Here is a 14,108-nt window from a genome sequence, read left to right as displayed (position 1 = left end):
GAACGTAGAATTGTCCATCACTTTCAAACTGGTTGCAATTATTCCTGTTATATGATGGATACACTGCTGTATTTTTTTTGCATTTTATGGTTCGGGCGTTAACTTCTAAGGCCCTAACTATTCAATCCGTTGGAGCAACGCCCTAGGGTGAAGCCTAGGTTGCTCGGAAAGTAGAAATGACCATTAGTTTCATACTGGTTGCAATTATTCGTTTTATACGATGGAAAAACTGTTGTATTTATATTGTATTTTATGCTTCTGGCGTTGACTTCTAAGGCACTAACTATTCGATCTCGTGGAGCAACGCCCTAGAGTGAAGCCGAGGTTGCCCGGAAAGGAGAAATGACCATCACTTTCAAACTGGTTGCAATTAATCCTTTTATACGATGGAAACACTGTTGTATTTTTATTGCATTTTATGCTTCGGGCGTTGACTTCTAAGGCCCTAACTATTCAATCTGTTGGAGCAACGCCCTAGGGTGAAGCCTAGGTTGCTCGGAAAGTAGAAATGTCCATAAGTTTCATACTGGTTGCAATTATTCGTGTTATACGATTTAAAAACTGTTGTATTTATATTGTATTTGATGCTTCTGGCGTTGACTTCTAAGGCACTAACTATTCGATCTGGTGGAGCAACGCAATAGAGTGAAGCCTAGGTTGCCCGGAACGTAGAATTGGCCATCACTTTCAAACTGGTTGCAATTATTCCTGTTATATGATGGAAACACTGTTGTATTTTTATTGCATTTTATGCTTCGGGCGTTGACTTCTAAGGCCCTAACTATTCAATCTGTTGGAGCAACGCCCTAGGGTGAAGCCTAGGTTGCTCGGAAAGTAGAAATGACCATAAGTTTCATACCGGTTGCAATTATTCGTTTTATACGATGGAAAAGCTGTTGTATTTATACTGTATTTTATGCTTCTGGCGTTGACTTCTAAGGCCCTAACTATTCAATCTGTTGGAGCAACGCCCTAGGGTGAAGCCTAGGTTGCTCGGAAAGTAGAAATGACCATAAGTTTCATACTGGTTGCAATTATTCGTTTTATAGGATGGAAAAACTGTTGTATTTATATTGTAATTTATGCTTCTGGCGTTGACTTCTAACGTACTAACTATTCGATCTAGTGGAGCAACGCCCTAGAGTGAAGCCTATGTTGCCCGGAACGTAGAAATGACCATCACTTTCACACTGTTTGCAAATATACATTATATACGATGGAAAAGCTGTTGTATTTATATTGTATTTTATGCTTCTGGCGTTGACTTCTTACGACCTAACTATTTAATCTGGTGGAGCACCGCCCTAGAGTGAAGCCTAGATTGCTCGGAACGTAGAAATGACCATTACTTTCACACTGTTCTCAATTATTGCTTTTATACGATGAAAAAGCTGTTGTATTTATTTTGTATTTTATGCTTCGGGCGTTGACTTCTAAGGCCCTAACTGCTTCATCTGGTGGAGCAACGTTCTAGAGTGAAGCCTCGGTTGCCCGGAACGTGGAATTGGCCATCACTTTCAAACTGGTTGCAATTATTCCTGTTATATGATGGAAACACTGTTGTATTTATATTGTATTTTATGCCTTTGTCGATGACTTCTAAGGCCGTAGCTATTAGATGTGGTGGAGCAACGCCCTAGAGTGGTGCCTAGGGTGCTCGGAACGTAGAAATGACCATTACTTTCACACTGGTTGCAATTATTCGTTTTATACGATATAAAAGCTGTTGTATTTATATCTTTTTTTTTGCTTCTGGCGTTGACTTCTAAGGCCCTAACTATTCGATCAGGTGGAGCAACGCAATAGAGTGAAGCCTAGGTTGCCCGGAACGTAGAATTGGCCATCACTTTCAAACTGGTTGCAATTATTCCTGTTATATGATGGAAACACTGTTGTATTTTTATTGCATTTTATGCTTCGGGCGTTGACTTCTAAGGCCCTAACTATTCAATCTGTTGGAGCAACGCCCTAGGGTGAAGCCTAGGTTGCTCGGAAAGTAGAAATGACCATAAGTTTCATACTGGTTGCAATTATTCGTTTTATACGATGGAAAAGCTGTTGTATTTATACTGTATTTTATGCTTCTGGCGTTGACTTCTAAGGCACTAACTATTCGATCTGGTGGAGCAACGCCCTAGAGTGAAGCCTAGGTTGCCCTGAATGTAGAATTGGCCATCACTTTCAAACTGGTTGCAATTATTCCTGTTATATGATGGAAACACTGTTGTATCTTTATTGCATTTTATGCTTCGGGCGATGACTTCTAAGGCCCTAACTATTCAATCTGTTGCAGCAACGCCCTAGGGTGAAGCCTAGGTTGCTCGGAAAGTAGAAATGACCATAAGTTTCATACTGGTTGCAATTATTCGTTTTATAGGATGGAAAAACTGTTGTATTTATATTGTAATTTATGCTTCTGGCGTTGACTTCTAACGTACTAACTATTCGATCTAGTGGAGCAACGCCCTAGAGTGAAGCCTATGTTGCCCGGAACGTAGAAATGACCATCACTTTCACACTGTTTGCAAATATACATTATATACGATGGAAAAGCTGTTGTATTTATATTGTATTTTATGCTTCTGGCGTTGACTTCTTACGACCTAACTATTTAATCTGGTGGAGCACCGCCCTAGAGTGACGCCTAGATTGCTCGGAACGTAGAAATGACCATTACTTTCACACTGTTTTCAATTATTGCTTTTATACGATGGAAAAGCTGTTGTATTTATTTTGTATTTTATGCTTCGGGCGTTGACTTCTAAGGCCCTAACTGTTTCATCTGGTGGAGCAACGCTCTAGAGTGAAGCCTCGGTTGCCCGGAACGTGGAATTGGCCATCACTTTCAAACTGGTTGCAATTATTCCTGTTATATGATGGAAACACTGTTGTATTTATATTGTATTTTATGCCTTTGTCGATGACTTCTAAGGCCGTAGCTATTAGATGTGGTGGAGCAACGCCCTAGAGTGGTGCCTAGGGTGCTCGGAACGTAGAAATGACCATTACTTTCACACTGGTTGCAATTATTCGTTTTATACGATATAAAAGCTGTTGTATTTATATCTTTTTTTTTGCTTCTGGCGTTGACTTCTAAGGCCCTAACTATTCGATCAGGTGGAACAACGCCCTAGAGTGAAGCCTAGGTTGCCTGGAACGTTGAACTGACCATCACTTTCACACGGGTTGCAATTATTCCTGTTATAGGATGGAAAGACTGTTGTATTTTTATTGCATTTTATGCTTCGGGCGTTGACTTCTAAGGCCCTAACTATTCAATCTGTTGGAGCAACGCCCTAGGGTGAAGCCTAGGTTGCTCGGAAAGTAGAAATGACCATAAGTTTCATACAGGTTGCAATTATTCGTTTTATACGATGGAAAAACTGTTGCATTTATATCGTATTTTATGCTTCTGGGGTTGACTTCTAAGGCACTAACTATTCGATCTGGTGGAGCAACGCCCTAGAGTGAAGCCTAGGTTGCCCGGAACGTAGAATTGGCCATCACCTTCAAACTGGTTGCAATTATTCCTGATATATGATGGAAACACTGTTGTATTTTTTTTGCATTTTATGGTTCTGGCGTTGACTTCTAAGGCCCTAAGTATTCAATCTGTTGGAGCACCGCCCTAGGGTGAAGCCTAGGTTGCCCGGAAAGTAGAAATGACCATAGCTTACATACTTGATGCAATTATTCGTTTTATATGATGGAAAAACTGTTGTATTTATATTGTACTTTATGCTTCTGGCGTTCCCTTCTTAGGCCCTAACTATCCGATCTGGTGGAACAACGGCCTAGGGTGAAGCCTAGGTTGCCCGGAACGTAGAAATAACCATAACTTTTACACTGGTAGCAATTATTCGTTTTATACTATGGAAAAACTGTTCTATTTATTTTGTATTTAATGCTTCGGGCGTTGACTTCTAAGGCCCTAACTATTCAATCTGTTGGAGCAACGCCCTAGGGTGAAGCCTAGCTTGCTCGGAAAGTAGAAATGGCCATTAGTTTCATACTGGTTGCAATTATTCGTTTTATACGATGGAAAAGCTGTTGTATTTAAATCGTATTTTATGTTTCTGTCGTTGACTTCTAAGGCACTGACTATTCGATCTGGTGGAGCAACGCCCTAGAGTGAAGCCTAGGTTGCCCGGAACGTAGAATTGGCCATCACTTTCAAACTGCTGGCAATTATACCTGTTATATGATGGAAAAACTGTTGTATTTTTATTGCATTTTATCCTTCGGGCATTGACTTCTAAGGCCCTAACTATTCAATCTGGTGGGACAACGGCCTAGGGTGAAGCCTAGGTTGCCCGGAACGTAGAAATAACCATAACTTTTACACTGGTAGCAATTATTCGTTTTATACTATGGAAAAACTGTTCTATTTATTTTGTATTTAATGCTTCGGGCGTTGACTTCTAAGGGCCTAACTATTCAATCTGTTGGAGCAACGCCCTAGGGTGAGGCCTAGCTTGCTCGGAAAGTTGAAATGACCATAAGTTTCATACTGGTTGCAATTATTCGTTTTATACGATGGAAAAGCTGTTGTATTTATATCGTATTTTATGCTTCTGGCGTTGACTTCTTAGGCCGTAACTATTCGGTCTGGTGGAGCAACGCCCTGGAGTGAGACCTAGGTTGCCTGGGACGTAGAATTGGCCATCACATTCAAACTTGTTGCAATTATTCCTGATATATGATGGAAACACTGTTGTATTTTTTTTGCATTTTTAGGTTCGGGCGTTGACTTCTAAGGCCCTGACTATTCAATCTGTTGCAGCAACACCCTAGGGTGAAGCCTAGGTAGCTCGGAAAGTAGAAATGACCATAAGATTCATACTGGTTGCAATTATTCGTTTTATACGATGGAAAAACAGTTGTAATTATATTGTATTTTATGCTTCTGGCGTTGACTTCTAAGGCACTATCTATTCGATCTGGTGGAGCAACGCCCTAGGGTGAAGCCTAGCTTGTTCGGAAAGTAGAAATGACCATAAGTTTCATACTGGTTGCAATTATTCGTTTTATACGATGGAAAAACTGTTGTATTTATATTGTATTTTATGCTTCTGGCGTTGACTTCTAAGGCACTAGCTATTCGATCTGGTGGAGCAACGCAATAGAGTGATGCCTAGGTTGCCCGGAACGTAGAATTGGCCATCAATTTCAAACTGGTTTCAATTATACCTGTTATATGATGGAAACACTGCTGTATTTTTTTTGCATTCTATGGTTCGGGCGTTGACTTCTAAGGCCCTAACTATTCAATCTGTTGCAGCAACGCCCTAGGATGAAGCCTAGGTTGCTCGGAAAGTAGAAATGACCATAAGTTTCATACTGGTTGCAATTATTCGTCTTATACGATGGAAAAACTGTTGTATTTATATTGTGTTTTATGCTTCTGGCGTTGACTTCTAAGGCACTAACTATTCGATCTGGTGGAGCAACGCCCTAGAGTGAAGCCTAGGTTGCCCGGAACGTAGAATTGGCCATCAGTTTCAAACTGGTTGCAATTATTCCTGTTATATGATGGATACAGTGTTGTATTTTTATTGCATTTTATGCTTCGGGCGTTGACTTCTAAGGCCCTAACTATTCAATCTGTTGGAGCAACGCCCTAGGGTGAAGCCTAGCTTGCTCGGAAAGTAGAAATGACCATAAGTTTCATAGTGGTTCCAATTATTCGTTTTATACGATGGAAGAACTGTTGTATTTATATTGTATTTTATGCTTCTGGCGTTGACCTCTAAGGCACTGACTATTCGATCTGGTGGAGCAACACAATAGTGTGATGCCTAGGTTGCCCGGAACGTAGAATTGTCCATCACTTTCAAACTGGTGGCAATTATTCCTGTTATATGATGGATACACTGTTGTATTTTTATTGCATTTTATGCTTCGGGCGTTGACTTCTAAGGCCGTAACTATTCGGTCTGGTGGAGCAACGCCCTGGAGTGAAACCTAGGTTGCCCGGAACGTAGAATTGTCCATCACTTTCAAACTGGTTGCAATTATTCCTGTTATATGATGGATACACTGTTGTATTTTTATTGCATTTTATGCTTCTGGCGTTGACTTCTAAGGCACTAACTATTCGATCTGGTGGAGCAACGCAATAGAGTGATGTCTAGGTTGCCCGGAGCGTAGAATTGGCCATCAATTTCTAACTGGTTGCAATTATACCTGTTATATGGTGGAGACACTGCTGTATTTTTTTTGCATTTTATGGTTCGGGCGTTTACTTCTAAGGCCCTAACTATTCAATCCGTTGGAGCGACGCCCCAGGGTGAAGCCTAGGTTGCTCGGAAAGTAGAAATGTCCATAAGTTTCATACTGGTTGCAATTATTCGTTTTATACGATGGAAAAACTGTTGTATTTATATTGTATTTTATGCTTCTGGCGTTGACTTCTAAGGCACTAACTATTCGATCTGGTGGAGCAACGCCCTAGAGTGAAGTCTATGTTGCCCGGAACGTAGAAATGACCATCACTTTCAAACTGCTTGCAATTATTCCTGTTATATGATGGAAAATCTGTTGTATTTTTATTGCATTTTATGTTTCGGGCATTGACTTCTAAGGCCCTAACTATTCAATCTGTTGGAGCACCGCCCTAGGGTGAAGCCTAGGTTACCCGGAAAGTAGAAATGACCATAGCTTACATACTTGATGCAATTATTCGTTTTATATGATGGAAAAACTGTTGTATTTATATTGTATTTTATGCTTCTGGCGTTCCCTTCTTAGGCCCTAACTATCCAATCTGGTGGAACAACGGCCTAGGGTGAAGCCTAGGTTGCCCGGAACGTAGAAATAACCATAACTTTTACACTGGTAGCAATTATTCGTTTTATACTACGGAAAAACTGTTCTATTTATTTTGTATTTAATGCTTCGGGCGTTGACTTCTAAGGCCCTAACTATTCAATCTGTTGGAGCAACGCCCTAGGGTGAGGCCTAGCTTGCTCGGAAAGTAGAAATGACCATAAGTTTCATACTGGTTGCAATTACCCGTTTTATACGATGGAAAAGCTGTTGTATTTATATCGTATTTTATGCTTCTGGCGTTGACTTCTAAGGCACTAACTATTCGATCTGGTGGAGCAACGCAATAGAGTGATGTCTAGGTTGCCCGGAGCGTAGAATTGGCCATCAATTTCAAACTGGTTGCAATTATACCTGTTATATGGTGGAGACACTGCTGTATTTTTTTTGCATTTTATGGTTCGGGCGTTGACTTCTAAGGCCCTAACTATTCAATCCGTTGGAGCAACGCCCCAGGGTGAAGCCTAGGTTGCTCGGAAAGTAGAAATGACCATAAGTTTCATACTGGTTGAAACTAATCGTTTTATACGATGGAAAAACTGTTGTATTTATATTGTATTTTATGCTTCTGGCGTTGACTTCTAAGGCACTAACTATTCGATCTGGTGGAGCAACGCCCTGTAGTGAAACCCATGTTGCCCGGAACGTAGAAATGACCATCACTTTCAAACTGCTTGCAATTATTCCTGATATATGATGGAAACACTGTTGTATTTTTTTTGCATTTTATGGTTCTGGCGTTGACTTCTAAGGCCCTAACTATTCAATCTGTTGGAGCAACGCCCGAGGGTGAAGCCTAGGTTGCTCGGAAAGTAGAAATGTCCATAAGTTTCATACTGGTTGCAATTATTCGTTTTATACGATGGAAAAACTGTTGTATTTATATTGTATTTTATGATTCTGGCGTTGACTTCTAAGGCACTAACTATTCGATCTGGTGGAGCAACGCCCTAGAGCGAAGCCTATGTTGCCCGGAACGTAGAAATGACCATCACTTTCAAACTGCTTGCAATTATTCCTGTTATATGATGGAAAATCTGTTGTATTTTTACTGCATTTTATGTTTCGGGCATTGACTTCTAAGGCCCTAACTATTCAATCTGTTGGAGCACCGCCCTAGGGTGAAGCCTAGGTTGCCCGGAAAGTAGAAATGACCATAGCTTACATACTTGATGCAATTATTCGTTTTATATGATGGAAAAACTGTTGTATTTATATTGTATTTTATGCTTCTGGCGTTCCCTTCTTAGGCCCTAACTATCCGATCTGGTGGAACAACGGCCTAGGGTGAAGCCTAGGTTGCCCGGAACGTAGAAATAACCATAACTTTTACACTGGTAGCAATTATTCGTTTTATACTATGGAAAAACTGTTCTATTTATTTTGTATTTAATGCTTCGGGCGTTGACTTCTAAGGCCCTAACTATTCAATCTGTTGGAGCAACGCCCTAGGGTGAAGCCTAGCTTGCTCGGAAAGTTGAAATGACCATAAGTTTCATACTGGTTGCAATTATTCGTTTTATACGATGGAAAAGCTGTTGTATTTAAATCGTATTTTATGTTTCTGGCGTTGACTTCTAAGGCACTGACTATTCGATCTGGTGGAGCAACGCCCTAGAGTGAAGCCTAGGTTGCCCGGATCGTAGAATTGGCCATCACTTTCAAACTGCTGGCAATTATACCTGTTATATGATGGAAAAACTGTTGTATTTTTATTGCATTTTATCCTTCGGGCATTGACTTCTAAGGCCCTAACTATTCAATCTGGTGGGACAACGGCCTAGGGTGATGCCTAGGTTGCCCGGAACGTAGAAATGACCATAAGTTTCATACTGGTTGCAATTATTCGTTTTATACGATGGAAAAACAGTTGTATTTATATTGTATTTTATGCTTCTGGCGTTGACTTCTAAGGCACTATCTATTCGATCTGGTGGAGCAACGCCCTGCGGTGAAGCCTAGGTTGCTCGGAAAGTAGATATGACCATTAGTTTCATACTGGTTGCATTTATTCGTTTTATACGATGGAAAAACTGTTGTATTTATATTGTATTTTATGCTTCTGTCGTTGACTTCTAAGGCACTAACTATTCGATCTGGTGGAGCAACGCCCTAGAGTGAAGCCTAGGTTGCCCGGAACGTAGAATTGGCCATCACCTTCAAACTGGTTGCAATTATTCCTGATATATGATGGAATCACTGTTGTATTTTTTTTTGCATTTTATGGTTCGGGCGCTGACTTCTAAGGCCCTAACTGTTCAATCTGTTGGTGCAACGCCAAAGGGTGAAGCCTAGGTTGCTCGGAAAGTAGAAATGTCCATAAGTTTCATACTGGTTGCAGTTATTCGTTTTATACGATGGAAAAACTGTTGTATTTATATTGTATTTTATGCTTCTGGCGTTGACTTCTAAGGCACTAACTATTCGATCTGGTGGAGCAACGCAATAGAGTGATACCTAGGTTGCCCGGAACGTAGAATTGGCCATCAATTTCAAACTGGTTGCAATTATACCTGTTATATGATGGAAACACTGCTGCATTTTTTTTGCATTTTATGCTTCGGGCGTTGACTTCTAAGGCCCTAACTATTCAATCTGTTGGAGCAATGCCCTAGGGTGAAGCCCAACTTGCTCGGAAAGTAGAAATGACCATAAGTTTCATACTGGTTGCAATTATTCGTTTTATACGATGGAAAAGCTGTTGCATTTATATCGTATTTTATGCTTCTGGCGTTGACTTCTTAGGCCGTAACTATTCGGTCTGGTGGAGCAACGCCCTGTAGTGAAACCTATGTTGCCCGGAACGTAGAAATGACCATCACTTTCAAACTGCTTGCAATTATTCCTGATATATGATGGAAACACTGTTGTATTTTTTTTGCATTTTATGGTTCTGGCGTTGACTTCTAAGGCCCTAACTATTCAATCTGTTGGAGCAACGCCCGAGGGTGAAGCCTAGGTTGCTCGGAAAGTAGAAATGTCCATAAGTTTCATACTGGTTGCAATTATTCGTTTTATACGATGGAAAAGCTGTTGTATTTATATTGTATTTTATGCTTCTGGCGTTGACTTCTAAGGCACTAACTATTCGATCTGGTGGAGCAACGCCCTAGAGTGAAGCCTATGTTGCCCGGAACGTAGAAATGACCATCACTTTCAAACTGCTTGCAATTATTCCTGTTATATGATGGAAAATCTGTTGTATTTTTATTGCATTTTATGCCTCGGGCATTGACTTCTAAGGCCCTAACTATTCAATCTGTTGGAGCACCGCCCTAGGGTGGAGCCTAGGTTGCCCGGAAAGTAGAAATGACCATAGCTTACATACTTGATGCAATTATTCGTTTTATATGATGGAAAAACTGTTCTATTTATTTTGTATTTAATGCTTCGGGCGTTGACTTCTAAGGCCCTAACTATCCGATCTGGTGGAACAACGGCCTAGGGTGAAGCCTAGGTTGCCCGGAACGTAGAAATAACCATAACTTTTACACTGGTAGCAATTATTCGTTTTACACTATGGAAAAACTGTTCTATTTATTTTGTATTTAATGCTTCGGGCGTTGACTTCTAAGGCCCTAACTATTCAATCTGTTGGAGCAACGCCCTAGGGTGAAGCCTAGCTTGCTCGGAAAGTAGAAATGACCATAAGTTTCATACTGGTTGCAATTATTCGTTTTATACGATGGAAAAGCTGTTGTATTTAAATCGTATTTTATGTTTCTGGCGTTGACTTCTAAGGCACTGACTATTCGATCTGGTGGAGCAACGCCCTAGGGTGAAGCCTAGGTTGCCCGGAACGTAGAATTGGCCATCAGTTTCAAACTGCTGGCAATTATACCTGTTATATGATGGAAAAACTGTTGTATTTTTATTGCATTTTATCCTTCAGGCATTGACTTCTAAGGCCCTAACTATTCAATCTGGTGGGACAACGGCCTAGGGTGAAGCCTAGGTTGCCCGGAACGTAGAAATGACCATAAGTTTCATACTGGTTGCAATTATTCGTTTTATACGATGGAAAAACAGTTGTATTTATATTGTATTTTATGCTTCTGGCGTTGACTTCTAAGGCACTATCTATTCGATCTGGTGGAGCAACGCCCTGCGGTGAAGCCTAGGTTGCTCGGAAAGTAGATATGACCATTAGTTTCATACTGGTTGCATTTATTCGTTTTATACGATGGAAAAACTGTTGTATTTATATTGTATTTTATGCTTCTGTCGTTGACTTCTAAGGCACTAACTATTCGATCTGGTGGAGCAACGCCCTAGAGTGAAGCCTAGGTTGCCCGGAACGTAGAATTGGCCATCACCTTCAAACTGGTTGCAATTATTCCTGATATATGATGGAATCACTGTTGTATTTTTTTTTGCATTTTATGGTTCGGGCGCTGACTTCTAAGGCCCTAACTGTTCAATCTGTTGGTGCAACGCCAAAGGGTGAAGCCTAGGTTGCTCGGAAAGTAGAAATGTCCATAAGTTTCATACTGGTTGCAGTTATTCGTTTTATACGATGGAAAAGCTGTTGTATTTAAATCGTATTTTATGTTTCTGTCGTTGACTTCTAAGGCACTGACTATTCGATCTGGTGGAGCAACGCCCTAGAGTGAAGCCTAGGTTGCCCGGAACGTAGAATTGGCCATCACTTTCAAACTGCTGGCAATTATACCTGTTATATGATGGAAAAACTGTTGTATTTTTATTGCATTTTATCCTTCGGGCATTGACTTCTAAGGCCCTAACTATTCAATCTGGTGGGACAACGGCCTAGGGTGAAGCCTAGGTTGCCCGGAACGTAGAAATAACCATAACTTTTACACTGGTAGCAATTATTCGTTTTATACTATGGAAAAACTGTTCTATTTATTTTGTATTTAATGCTTCGGGCGTTGACTTCTAAGGGCCTAACTATTCAATCTGTTGGAGCAACGCCCTAGGGTGAGGCCTAGCTTGCTCGGAAAGTTGAAATGACCATAAGTTTCATACTGGTTGCAATTATTCGTTTTATACGATGGAAAAGCTGTTGTATTTATATCGTATTTTATGCTTCTGGCGTTGACTTCTTAGGCCGTAACTATTCGGTCTGGTGGAGCAACGCCCTGGAGTGAGACCTAGGTTGCCTGGGACGTAGAATTGGCCATCACATTCAAACTTGTTGCAATTATTCCTGATATATGATGGAAACACTGTTGTATTTTTTTTGCATTTTTAGGTTCGGGCGTTGACTTCTAAGGCCCTGACTATTCAATCTGTTGCAGCAACACCCTAGGGTGAAGCCTAGGTAGCTCGGAAAGTAGAAATGACCATAAGATTCATACTGGTTGCAATTATTCGTTTTATACGATGGAAAAACAGTTGTAATTATATTGTATTTTATGCTTCTGGCGTTGACTTCTAAGGCACTATCTATTCGATCTGGTGGAGCAACGCCCTAGGGTGAAGCCTAGCTTGCTCGGAAAGTAGAAATGACCATAAGTTTCATACTGGTTGCAATTATTCGTTTTATACGATGGAAAAACTGTTGTATTTATATTGTATTTTATGCTTCTGGCGTTGACTTCTAAGGCACTAGCTATTCGATCTGGTGGAGCAACGCAATAGAGTGATGCCTAGGTTGCCCGGAACGTAGAATTGGCCATCAATTTCAAACTGGTTTCAATTATACCTGTTATATGATGGAAACACTGCTGTATTTTTTTTGCATTCTATGGTTCGGGCGTTGACTTCTAAGGCCCTAACTATTCAATCTGTTGCAGCAACGCCCTAGGATGAAGCCTAGGTTGCTCGGAAAGTAGAAATGACCATAAGTTTCATACTGGTTGCAATTATTCGTCTTATACGATGGAAAAACTGTTGTATTTATATTGTGTTTTATGCTTCTGGCGTTGACTTCTAAGGCACTAACTATTCGATCTGGTGGAGCAACGCCCTAGAGTGAAGCCTAGGTTGCCCGGAACGTAGAATTGGCCATCAGTTTCAAACTGGTTGCAATTATTCCTGTTATATGATGGATACAGTGTTGTATTTTTATTGCATTTTATGCTTCGGGCGTTGACTTCTAAGGCCCTAACTATTCAATCTGTTGGAGCAACGCCCTAGGGTGAAGCCTAGCTTGCTCGGAAAGTAGAAATGACCATAAGTTTCATAGTGGTTCCAATTATTCGTTTTATACGATGGAAGAACTGTTGTATTTATATTGTATTTTATGCTTCCGGCGTTGACCTCTAAGGCACTGACTATTCGATCTGGTGGAGCAACACAATAGTGTGATGCCTAGGTTGCCCGGAACGTAGAATTGTCCATCACTTTCAAACTGGTGGCAATTATTCCTGTTATATGATGGATACACTGTTGTATTTTTATTGCATTTTATGCTTCGGGCGTTGACTTCTAAGGCCGTAACTATTCGGTCTGGTGGAGCAACGCCCTGGAGTGAAACCTAGGTTGCCCGGAACGTAGAATTGTCCATCACTTTCAAACTGGTTGCAATTATTCCTGTTATATGATGGATACACTGTTGTATTTTTATTGCATTTTATGCTTCTGGCGTTGACTTCTAAGGCACTAACTATTCGATCTGGTGGAGCAACGCAATAGAGTGATGTCTAGGTTGCCCGGAGCGTAGAATTGGCCATCAATTTCAAACTGGTTGCAATTATACCTGTTATATGGTGGAGACACTGCTGTATTTTTTTTGCATTTTATGGTTCGTGCGTTTACTTCTAAGGCCCTAACTATTCAATCCGTTGGAGCGACTCCCCAGGGTGAAGCCTAGGTTGCTCGGAAAGTAGAAATGTCCATAAGTTTCATACTGGTTGCAATTATTCGTTTTATACGATGGAAAAACTGTTGTATTTATATTGTATTTTATGCTTCTGGCGTTGACTTCTAAGGCACTAACTATTCGATCTGGTGGAGCAACGCCCTAGAGTGAAGTCTATGTTGCCCGGAACGTAGAAATGACCATCACTTTCAAACTGCTTGCAATTATTCCTGTTATATGATGGAAAATCTGTTGTATTTTTATTGCATTTTATGTTTCGGGCATTGACTTCTAAGGCCCTAACTATTCAATCTGTTGGAGCACCGCCCTAGGGTGAAGCCTAGGTTACCCGGAAAGTAGAAATGACCATAGCTTACATACTTGATGCAATTATTCGTTTTATATGATGGAAAAACTGTTGTATTTATATTGTATTTTATGCTTCTGGCGTTCCCTTCTTAGGCCCTAACTATCCAATCTGGTGGAACAACGGCCTAGGGTGAAGCCTAGGTTG

The sequence above is a fragment of the Calliopsis andreniformis genome, unplaced genomic scaffold (assembly GCF_051401765.1).
Source record: "Calliopsis andreniformis isolate RMS-2024a unplaced genomic scaffold, iyCalAndr_principal scaffold0014, whole genome shotgun sequence".
NCBI classification, from domain to species: Eukaryota; Metazoa; Arthropoda; class Insecta; order Hymenoptera; family Andrenidae; genus Calliopsis; species Calliopsis andreniformis.
The sequence above is the reverse complement of the archived record's forward strand: the minus strand, read 5'-3'. Positions refer to the sequence as shown.